We start from the raw sequence: 12,037 nt of genomic DNA on the forward strand, positions 1-12,037 counted from the left end.
TAGCATGGGGGAGAGATGTGTAGTATAGGGGGGAGTGATGTGCAGCATGGGGGAGAGAAGTGTAGCATGGGGGAGAGAAGTGTAGCAAGGGGGAGAGAAGTGTAGCATAGGGGGAGAGAAGTGTAGCATGGGGACAGAAGTGAAGCATGGGGGAGAGATGTGTAGCATGGGGGAGAGATGTGTAGCATGGGGGAGAGAAGTGTAGCATGGGGAGAGAAGTGTAGCATGGGGAGAGAAGTGTAGCATGGGGGAGAGAAGTGTAGCATGCGGGAGAGAAGTGTAGCATGGGGAGAGAAGTGTAGCATGGGGAGAGAAGTGTAGCATGGGGGAGAGAAGTGTAGCATGGGAGAGAGAAGTGTAGCATGGGGGAGAGAAGTGTAGCATGGGGGAGAGAAGTGTAGCATGGGGAGAGAAGTGTAGCATGGGGAGAGAAGTGTAGCATGGGGAGAGAAGTGTAGCATGGGGAGAGAAGTGTAGCATGGGGAGAGAAGTGTACCATGGGGGAGAGAAGTGTAGCATGGGGAGAGAAGTGTAGCATGGGGAGAGAAGTGTAGCATGGGGAGAGAAGTGTAGCATGGGGGAGAGAAGTGTAGCATGGGGGAGAGAAGTGTAGCATGGGGGAGAGAAGTGTAGCATGGGGGAGAGAAGTGTAGCATGGAGGAGAGAAGTGTAGCATGGGCGAGAGAAGTGTAGCATGGGGGAGAGAAGTGTAGCATGGGGGAGAGAAGTGTAGCATGGGGGAGAGAAGTGTAGCATGGGGGAGAGAAGTGTAGCATGGAAGAGAGAAGTGTAGCATGGGAGAGAGAAGTGTAGCATGGGGGAGAGAAATGTAGCATGGGGGAGAGAAGTGTAGCATAGGAGAGAGAAGTGTAGCATGGTGAGAGCAGTGTAGCATGGGGGAGAGAAGTGTAGCATGGGGGAGAGAAGTGTAGCATGGGGGAGAGAAGTGTAGCATGGGGGAGAGAAGTGTAGCATGGGGGAGAGAAGTGTAGCATGGGGGAGAGAAGTGTAGCATGGGGGAGAGAAGTGTAGCATGGGGGAGAGAAGTGTAGCATGGGGGAGAGAAGTAACTCGCAAAACGGTATTAATAATCATGGAAAGGATAGGATTGAAACCCAGGGTAATCCGAATCAGTCTTCATTACTGCACCAGTGAACAGAAATATTCCAAGTGGGATGAATCTTATTCAGTTGGCAGTCCAATGGTCAGAACACTGGCCTGCTAATTTTAGGACCACCTAGCCATGGGTTCAAATTCTGTCTGTTCCCTGAGTAGACTAAACGAAGCATTACTGCATTCAGACACCTGCTATATAAACTCTACTGTATATAGACGAGTGTAATATAAACATTACTGTATATAAACGAGTGTAATATAAACATTACTGTATATAAACGAGTGTAATATAAACATTACTGTATATAAACGAGTGTAATATTAACATTACTGTATATAAACGAGTGTAATATAAACATTACTGTATATAAACGAGTGTAATATTAACATTACTGTATATAAACGAGTGCAATATTAACATTACTGTATATAAACGAGTGTAATATAAACATTACTGTATATAAACGAGTGTAATATTAACATTACTGTATATAAACGAGTGTAATATTAACATTACTGTATATAAACGAGTGCAATATTAACATTACTGTATATAAACGAGTGCAATATTAACATTACTGTATATAAACGAGTGTAATATTAACATTACTGTATATAAACGAGTGCAATATTAACATTACTGTATATAAACGAGTGCAATATTAACATTACTGTATATAAACGAGTGTAATATAAACATTACTGTATATAAACGAGTGTAATATTAACATTACTGTATATAAACGAGTGCAATATTAACATTACTGTATATAAACGAGTGTAATATAAACATTACTGTATATAAACGAGTGTAATATTAACATTACTGTATATAAACGAGTGTAATATTAACATTACTGTATATAAACGAGTGTAATATAAACATTACTGTATATAAACGAGTGTAATATTAACATTACTGTATATAAACGAGTGTAATATAAACATTGCTGTATATAAACGAGTGTAATATTAACATTACTGTATATAAACGAGTGTAATATTAACATTACTGTATATAAACGAGTGTAATATTAACATTACTGTATATAAACGAGTGTAAACTTGGTACTTCTCTTATTCACATTTCTTGACATTAAGGTATTTTCTTTTTTATTTAAGCTGCTAGTCATTAAGTTTTTCGAAGCAGGTTAATGTGTGTTGCAGTTATTTCTCTTTCAAAGGATTCTAACTTAATATTTTTCACTCTGAACTGCAGCTGCAACATTTACTTTTTAGACCTCATGTGGCATGAAAAGAGTATGTTACAATTTATTCGGCGTATGTCACACTCCCATATAGGCTGCCTCCCAACCAGGGAACCAGGTGCTAAGGGTTTAACGATCAATATGGTACCCATCGTTAAATCAGTACCTCGGCTCATTGACTAATCACAGGAAAGCCCGCCAAAGCTGAAGCAGTGGCAGACTTGCCAACCTGCTGGTTGAGTACTGTGCACATTCCCTGGCTTCTGCTTTGCCATTTATCACCCTGGAGTACACTTATCATTTTATCTGTACGAAGTGTATGTACCTGTATTTAGCGAGTGAAGGAAAATATACGTTATAGTCTACTGCTGAGTTTGTTCCAATTCCCATTACGACCAGGTCTCACAGGTCATTTATCACCTGTGTTCGTAATACCTCAGTGTTAACTTATCCTCATCATCGTGCAACTCCCTCGTGGTGTTGCTGTTTATGCTTAATAATAACCCACATGAATGACAGAAATACAGGAAGTTGATTGATCTGTATATTTCCACCCCCCCCCCTCCTGGGATCCTCTGCAGCAGATACACAAGTGAAAAGAAAAAAAAAAGACATGAATTTACAGGAAAAGTTGCACCTTTCACTTATCGTACAAGGATGATTTGTATAGCTTGTGAACAGGAAGTGGAACGGTGCTTCCCACCGGTCCCCATTCAGCTTTCAGCCTATTTATAAAAAACATACACTTGCCTATTGGTTAGTAATGTAGGAGTGTATCCAAGACTTACACAAGACCAGAGAAACAGCGTCCTCACTGTCTGGTGTTTTAACTACTTTAGTGGAAGAAGTCCACAAATTTGCTAAGGTATGAACGACCCCCTTGTAGAACCATGGCGAGGCTCGCTGACTAATGTTCACCGTGGCGACGCCACACTGCATCCTCTGTGATGTTATCCAGTACTCTGGCTAGGATAGAGATGAGGATAATGCGGTAACTTTAGTCACTCTTGAGACCCTACCACCCATCTCGTAAATATTGTTTAATGTGCTTCAACACCGAAGAAATCTAAGCTTAATTCTTGACAATATTTGCATTTAGTAGGTGACTTAGTTGTAAATCTTGAAACAGTGTAACACAGGTTGTAAGATTTTGGAACTTAAGTAACAATAATTCCAAGGATGATGTATCCACATCCATTTTTGTTAAATAAAACAAGGTTATACCATGTAAGCAACAGTTATACCTTGTAAGTATAACTATAGCAAGTAACAGTTCCATCACGTAATTAACAGTTATACCAAGTAACAGTTCCATCACGTAATTAACAGTTATACCAACTAACAGTTCCATCACGTAATTAACAGTTATACCAACTAACAGTTCCATCACAATTTACATACACGACATAGATGAGGGAATAAATAGCGACACAAGCAAATTTGCTGATGACACCAAAATAGGCCGTCCAATTCATTCTAATGAGGACACTAGAGCGCTCCAGGATGTTAGGTAAGACACATATGCAACAGTTAGGTATCTTTATTTCGAAACGTTTCGCCTACACAGTAGGCTTCTTCAGTCGAGTACAGAGAAGTTGCTAGAAGCAGAAGAGACTTGAAGACGATGTAATCAGTCCATCACCCTTGAAGTTTTGAGGTGGTCAGTCCCTCAGTCTGGAGAAGAGTATTTGTAATTTATACCATTTGTATGTTCACTCCAGGATGATTTGAATAGACTGATGCAATGGTCGGAGAAGTGGCAGATGCAGTTTAATATAGACAAATGCAAAGTTCTAAACATTTAACAGGAAAATAACCATGCCACATATAAACTAAATAATGTAGATCTTAATATTACTGATTGCAAAAAGGATTTAGAAGTTCTGGTTAGCAGTAATCTAAAACCAAGACAACAGTGCATTAGTGTTCGCAATAAAGCTAACAGAATTCTTGGCTTCATATCTAGAAGTATAAATAATAGAAGTCCTCAGGTTGTTCTTCAACTCTATATATCCTTGGTTAGGCCTCATTTAGACTATACTGCACAGTTCTGGTCACCGTATTACAGAATGGATATAAATGCTCTGGAAAACGTACAGAGGAGGATGACAAAGATGATCCCATGTATCAGAAATCTTCCCTGTGAGGACAGACTGAGGGCCTGAATCTGCACTCTCTAGAAAGGCGTAGAATTAGGGGGGATATGATCGAGGTGTATAAATGGAAAACAGTAATAAATAAAGGGGATGTAAATAGCGTGCTGAAAATTTCCAGCCAAGACAGGACTCGCAGCAATGGTTTCAAGTTGGAAAAATTCAGATTCAGGAAGGATATAGGAAAGTTCTGGTTTGGTAATAGAGTTGTGGATGAGTGGAACAAACTCCCGAGTACAGTTATTCAGGCTAAAACGTTGTGTAGTTTTAAAAATAGGTTAGATAAATACATGAGTGGGTGTGGGTGAGTGTGAGTTGGACCTGACTAGCTTGTGCTGCTGGGTCTGGTACCGTGCTCCATCCTTGAGTGGAGGTGACCAGACTGGGTGGGTCATTGGGCTAATCCGAGGGGGGGACATGGACCTGCTTCGCATGGGTCAGTAGGCCTGTTGCAGTGTTCCTTCTTTCTATGTTCTTATATTCTTATCACGGCTTCAGACATTCAGATAAGCTTTATCCTGAATACAAGAAAGTTGAAATTGTTAGTGGAGTGTGTAGATCATCTTAAATATATCTGAGTTCCTCTTTTACACAGATTCAATAATTAACGTCTGATACATGTTATAGACAGGATACTGCCCATTAAGTTTATTTTCTGTAGGTACAAATTTTTCTATACTAGAACAGTTGGAATCAAGGCAATTTGAGGGATAATATAATAATTAATGATAATAATTTCTTTTCTGCAGTATACAGGTTGAGATTAAGACACATGTGCAACATCTGGGTATCTTTATTGTAGACGTTTCGCCATCCAGTGGCTTTATCAATACAAATTCCAGGACAAAACTTGAAGACAGTGGAACTATGTACAGAAGATGAGATAATCAGTCCCTCAACCTAGGAGTAGGTGCGAAGAGCACCGTAGTCGTGGAGATTCTGAAGCAGAAGAAAGGAGCCTGGCGCTTATATAGTAACGTCAGGTGTAGCAGACACAGTATACAGGTCATGTAGCTTACACATAACAAAATGTTCTTTGACAGGAAAGCCACGAGTATGCTGTGTACTGCGGCAAGATTCATGTACTGCTTCAAGATAACTTAGGAACTAGACACGGGTTAAGTAGGCGGTTTTAAATACCTCTTCCGATGGGCTTGAAACTTTTAGTGCTTGTGTGTTTCGCTGGACTTAGGTTTAACGCTGGTTACTGGTTGTCACTGCCCTCAGTACAAGGTTATTGAATGGCCTGTGATAGTGAGTGTGTGTGTGTACTCACCTAGTTGTACTCACCTAGTTGTACTCACCTAGTTGAGGTTGCGGGGGTCGAGTCCGAGCTCCTGGCCCCGCCTCTTCACTGATCGCTACTAGGTCACTCTCCCTGAACCGTGAGCTTTATCATACCTCTGCTTAAAGCTATGTATGGATCCTGCCTCCACTACATCGCTTCCCAAACTATTCCACTTACTGACTACTCTGTGGCTGAAGAAATACTTCCTAACATCCCTGTGATTCATCTGTGTCTTCAACTTCCAACTGTGTCCCCTTGTTACTGTGTCCAATCTCTGGAACATCCTGTCTTTGTCCACCTTGTCAATTCCTCTCAGTATTTTGTATGTCGTTATCATGTCCCCCCTATCTCTCCTGTCCTCCAGTGTCGCCAGGTTGATTTCCCTTAACCTCTCCTCGTAGGACATACCTCTTAGCTCTGGGACTAGTCTTGTTGCAAACCTTTGCACTTTCTCTAGTTTCTTTACGTGCTTACCTGGAGGTTACCTGGAGGTTATTCCGGGGATCAACGCCCCCGCGGCCCGGTCCATGACCAGGCCTCCCGATGGATTAGGGCCTGATCAACCAGGCTGTTACTGCTGGCCGCACGCAGTCCGACGTATGAGCCACAGCCCGGCTGATCCGGCACTGACTTTAGGTATCTGTCCAGCTCTCTCTTGAAGGCAGCCAGGGGTTTATTGGCAATTCCCCTAATGCTTGATGGGAGGCTGTTGAACAGTTTTGGGCCCCGGACACTTATGGTGTTTTCTCTTAGTGTACCAATGGCGCCCCTACTTTTTATTGGCGGCATTTCGCATCGCCTGCCCAGTCTTTTACTTTCGTAGGGAGTGATTTCTGTGTGCAGATTTGGGACCATTCCTTCCAAGATTTTCCAAGTGTAGATTATGATATATCTCTCCCTCCTGCGTTCCAACGAGTACAAGTCAAGTGCTTCCAAGCGTTCCCAGTAGTTAAGGTGCTTGACAGAACTTATACGTGCAGTAAAGGATCTCTGTACACTCTCTAGATCTGCGATTTCACCTGCTTTGTATGGAGATGTTAATGTACAGCTTGGCTAGGTGTGGGTTCCAAACTGGTGCCGCATACTCCAATATGGGCCTAACGTACACGGTGTACAGGGTCCTGAACGATTCCTTATTAAGATGTCGGAATGCTGTTCTGAGGTTTGCTAGGCGCCCATATGCTGCAGCAGTTATTTGGTTGATGTGCGCTTCAGGAGATGTGCCTGGTGTTATACTCACCCCAAGATCTTTTTCCTTGAGTGAGGTTTGTAGTTTCTGGCCCCCTAGACTGTACTCCGTCTGCGGTCTTCTTTGCCCTTCCCCAATCTTCATGACTTTGCACTTGGTGGGATTGAACTCCAGGAGCCAATTGCTGGACCAGGTTTGCAGCCTGTCCAGATCCCTTTGTAGTTCTGCCTGGTCTTCGATCGAGTGAATTCTTCTCATCAACTTCACGTCATCTGCAAACAGGGACACCTCAGAGTCTATTCCTTCCGTCATGTCGTTCACAAATACCAGAAACAGCACTGGTCCTAGGACTGACCCCTGTGGGACCCCGCTGGTCACAGGTGCCCACTCTGACACCTCGCCATGTACCATAACTCGCTGCTGTCTTCCTGACAAGTATTCCCTGTTATCCCTGCTTGGTCCTCCAGTTTGTGCACCAATCTCTTGTGTGGAACTGTGTCAAACGCCTTCTTGCAGTCCAAGAATATGCAATCCACCCACCCCTCTCTCTCTTGTCTTACTGCTGTCACCATGTCATAGAACTCCAGTAGGTTTGTGACACAGGATTTCCCGTCCCTGAAACCATGTTGGCTGCTGTTGATGAGATCATTCCTTTCTAGGTGTTCCACCACTCTTCTCCTGATAATCTTCTCCATGATTTTGCATACTATACATATCAGTAACACTTGTCTGTAGTTTAATGCTTCATGTCTGTCTCCTTTTTTAAAGATTGGGACTACATTTGCTGTCTTCCATGCCTCAGGCAATCTCCCTGTTTCGATAGATGTATTGAATATTGTTGTTAGAGGTACACATAGCGCCTCTGCTCCCTCTCTCAATACCCATGGGGAGATGTTATCTGGCCCCATTGCCTTTGAGGTATCTAGCTCACTCAGAAGCCTCTTCACTTCTTCCTCGGTGGTGTGCACTGTGTCCAGCACTTGGTGGTGTGCCCCACCTCTCCGTCTTTCTGGAGCCCCTTCTGTCTCCTCTGTGAACACTTCTTTGAATCTCTTGTTGAGTTCCTCACATACTTCACGGTCATTTCTTGTTGTCTCTCCTCCTTCCTTCCTTAGCCTGATTACCTGGTCCTTGACTGTTGTTTTCCTCCTGATGTGGCTGTACAACAGTTTCGGGTCAGATTTGGCTATCGCTGCTATGTCATTTTCATGTTGTCTTTGGGCCTCCCTTCTTATCTGTGCATATTCGTTTCTGGCTCTACGACTGCTCTCCTTATTCTCCTGGGTCCTTTGCCTTCTATATTTCTTACATTCCCTAGCACACTTGGTTTTTGCCTCCCTGCACCTTTGGGTAAACCATGGGCTCATCCTGGCTTTTTCATTATTCCTGTTACCATTGGGTACAAACCTCTCCTCAGCCTCCTTGCATTTTGTTGCTACATATTCCATCATCTCATTAACTGGCTTCCCTGCCAGTTCTCTGTCCCACTGAACCCCGTTCAGGAAGTTCCTCATTCCTGTGTAGTCCCCTTTCTTGTAGTTTGGCTTCATTCGTGTGTGTGTGTGTGTGTGTGTGTGTGTGTGTGTGTGTGTGTGTGTGTGTGTGTGTGTGTGTGTGTGTGTGTGTGTGTGTGTGTGTGTGTGTGTTTGGTGCCTCAACAATGCGACCTGTGATCGACTTACTATCACTAACGCCGCGGTTTTAGGTGAGAAGAATGATGCCGCGTAAGTACAGCCCGTGTGGGCACCAAGTTCACGTGTGGACACCAAGTTCACGTGTGGGCACCAAGTTCACGTGTGGGCACCAAGTTCACGTGTGGGCACCAAGTTCACGTGTGGGCACCAAGTTCACGTGTTACTGACATTGTTCAAAACAAAATTGAACTCGTTGGGTTCTGAACAATTAATAGTGAAAGACTTTTCCGACAGACTTATAAAAGCTTGTAGTAACACACAGAGCTTGTAGTAACACACAGAGCTTGTAGTAACACACACAGCTTGTAGTAACACACACAGCTTGTAGTAACACACAGAGCTTGTAGTAACACACAGAGCTTGTAGTAACACACAGAGCTTGTAGTAACACACACAGCTTGTAGTAACACACAGAGCTTGTAGTAACACACACAGCTTGTAGTAACACACAGAGCTTGTAGTAACACACAGAGCTTGTAGTAACACACACAGCTTGTAGTAACACACACAGCTTGTAGTAACACACAGAGCTTGTAGTAACACACACAGCTTGTAGTAACACACACAGCTTGTAGTAACACACAGAGCTTGTAGTAACACACAGAGCTTGTAGTAACACACAGAGCTTGTAGTAACACACACAGCTTGTAGTAACACACAGAGCTTGTAGTAACACACACAGCTTGTAGTAACACACAGAGCTTGTAGTAACACACAGAGCTTGTAGTAACACACACAGCTTGTAGTAACACACACAGCTTGTAGTAACACACAGAGCTTGTAGTAACACACAGAGCTTGTAGTAACACACAGAGCTTGTAGTAACACACACAGCTTGTAGTAACACACAGAGCTTGTAGTAACACACACAGCTTGTAGTAACACACAGAGCTTGTAGTAACACACACAGCTTGTAGTAACACACACAGCTTGTAGTAACACACAGAGCTTGTAGTAACACACACAGCTTGTAGTAACACACAGAGCTTGTAGTAACACACACAGCTTGTAGTAACACACACAGCTTGTAGTAACACACAGAGCTTGTAGTAACACACAGAGCTTGTAGTAACACACAGAGCTTGTAGTAACACACACAGCTTGTAGTAACACACAGAGATTGTAGTAACACACAGAGCTTGTAGTAACACACACAGCTTGTAGTAACACACACAGCTTGTAGTAACACACACAGCTTGTAGTAACACACACAGCTTGTAGCAACACACAGAGCTTGTAGTAACACACACAGCTTGTAGTAACACACAGAGCTTGTAGTAACACACAGAGCTTGTAGTAACACACAGAGCTTGTAGTAACACACACAGCCTGTAGTAACACACACAGCTTGTAGTAACACACACAGCTTGTAGTAACACACACAGCTTGTAGTAACACACACAGCTTGTAGTAACACACACAGCTTGTAGTAACACACAGAGCTTGTAGTAACACACAGAGCTTGTAGTAACACACAGAGCTTGTAGTAACACACACAGCTTGTAGTAACACACAGAGATTGTAGTAACACACAGAGCTTGTAGTAACACACACAGCTTGTAGTAACACACACAGCTTGTAGTAACACACACAGCTTGTAGTAACACACACAGCTTGTAGCAACACACAGAGCTTGTAGTAACACACACAGCTTGTAGTAACACACAGAGCTTGTAGTAACACACAGAGCTTGTAGTAACACACAGAGCTTGTAGTAACACACACAGCCTGTAGTAACACACAGAGCTTGTAGTAACACACACAGCTTGTAGTAACACACAGAGCTTGTAGTAACACACACAGCTTGTAGTAACACACACAGCTTGTAGTAACACACAGAGCTTGTAGTAACACACAGAGCTTGTAGTAACACACAGAGCTTGTAGTAACACACAGAGCTTGTAGTAACACACAGAGCTTGTAGTAACACACAGAACTTGTAGTAACACACAGAGCTTGTAGTAACACACACAGTTTGTAGTAACACACACAGCTTGTAGTAACACACACAGCTTGTAGTAACACACACAGCTTGTAGTAACACACACAGCTTGTAGTAACACACAGAGCTTGTAATAACACACAGAGCTTGTAGTAACACACACAGCTTGTAGTAACACACACAGCTTGTAGTAACACACAGAGCTTGTAATAACACACACAGCTTGTAGTAACACACACAGCTTGTAGTAACACACAGAGCTTGTAGTAACACACAGAGCTTGTAGTAACACACACAGCTTGTAGTAACACACAGAGCTTGTAGTAACACACACAGCTTGTAGTAACACACAGAGCTTGTAGTAACACACACAGCTTGTAGTAACACACACAGCTTGTAGTAAGACACACAGCTTGTAGTAACACACACAGCTTGTAGTAACACACACAGCTTGTAGTAACACACACAGCTTGTAGTAACACACACACAGCTTGTAGTAACACACAGAGCTTGTAGTAACACACACACAGCTTGTAGTAACACACACAGCTTGTAGTAACACACACACAGCTTGTAGTAACACACACAGCTTGTAGTAACACACACAGCTTGTAGTAACACACACAGCTTGTAGTAACACACACAGCTTGTAGTAACACACACAGCTTGTAGTAACACACACAGCCTGTAGTAACACACACACAGCTTGTAGTAACACACACAGAGCTTGTAGAAACACACACACAGCTTGTAGTAACACACACAGAGCTTGTAGAAACACACACACAGCTTGTAGTAACACACACACAGCTTGTAGTAACACACACACAGCTTGTAGTAACACACACACAGCTTGTAGTAACACACACAGAGCTTGTAGAAACACACACACAGCTTATAGTAACACACACAGAGCTTGTAGAAACACACACACAGCTTGTAGTAACACACACAGAGCTTGTAGAAACACACACACAGCTTGTAGTAACACACACAGAGCTTGTAGAAACACACACACAGCTTGTAGTAACACACACACAGCTTGTAGTAACACACACACAGCTTGTAGTAACACACACAGAGCTTGTAGTAACACACACACAGCTTGTAGTAACACACACACAGCTTGTAGTAACACACACACAGCTTGTAGTAACACACACAGAGCTTGTAGTAACACACACAGCTTATAGAAACACACACACAGCTTATAGTAACACACACAGCTTGTAGTAACACACACACAGCTTGTAGTAACACACACACAGCTTGTAGTAACACACACAGAGCTTGTAGTAACACACACAGAGCTTGTAGTAACACACACAGAGCTTGTAGAAACACACACACAGCTTGTAGTAACACACACAAAGCTTGTAGTAACACACACAGAGCTTGTAGTAACACACACAAAGCTTGTAGTAACACACACAGCTTGTAGAAACAC

At 42.8% G+C, this 12,037-nt stretch overlaps 1 protein-coding gene across 1 annotated transcript in view; it reads right to left on the reverse strand.

The window, feature by feature from the left end:
• The window catches only part of LOC128685295 (uncharacterized), a 298,082-nt gene that overhangs the window by 146,968 nt on the left and 139,077 nt on the right, over positions 1-12,037 (reverse strand). The window lies entirely within an intron of this gene.

This window comes from Cherax quadricarinatus, chromosome 8 (assembly GCF_038502225.1).
Source record: "Cherax quadricarinatus isolate ZL_2023a chromosome 8, ASM3850222v1, whole genome shotgun sequence".
Taxonomy (NCBI): Eukaryota; Metazoa; Arthropoda; class Malacostraca; order Decapoda; family Parastacidae; genus Cherax; species Cherax quadricarinatus.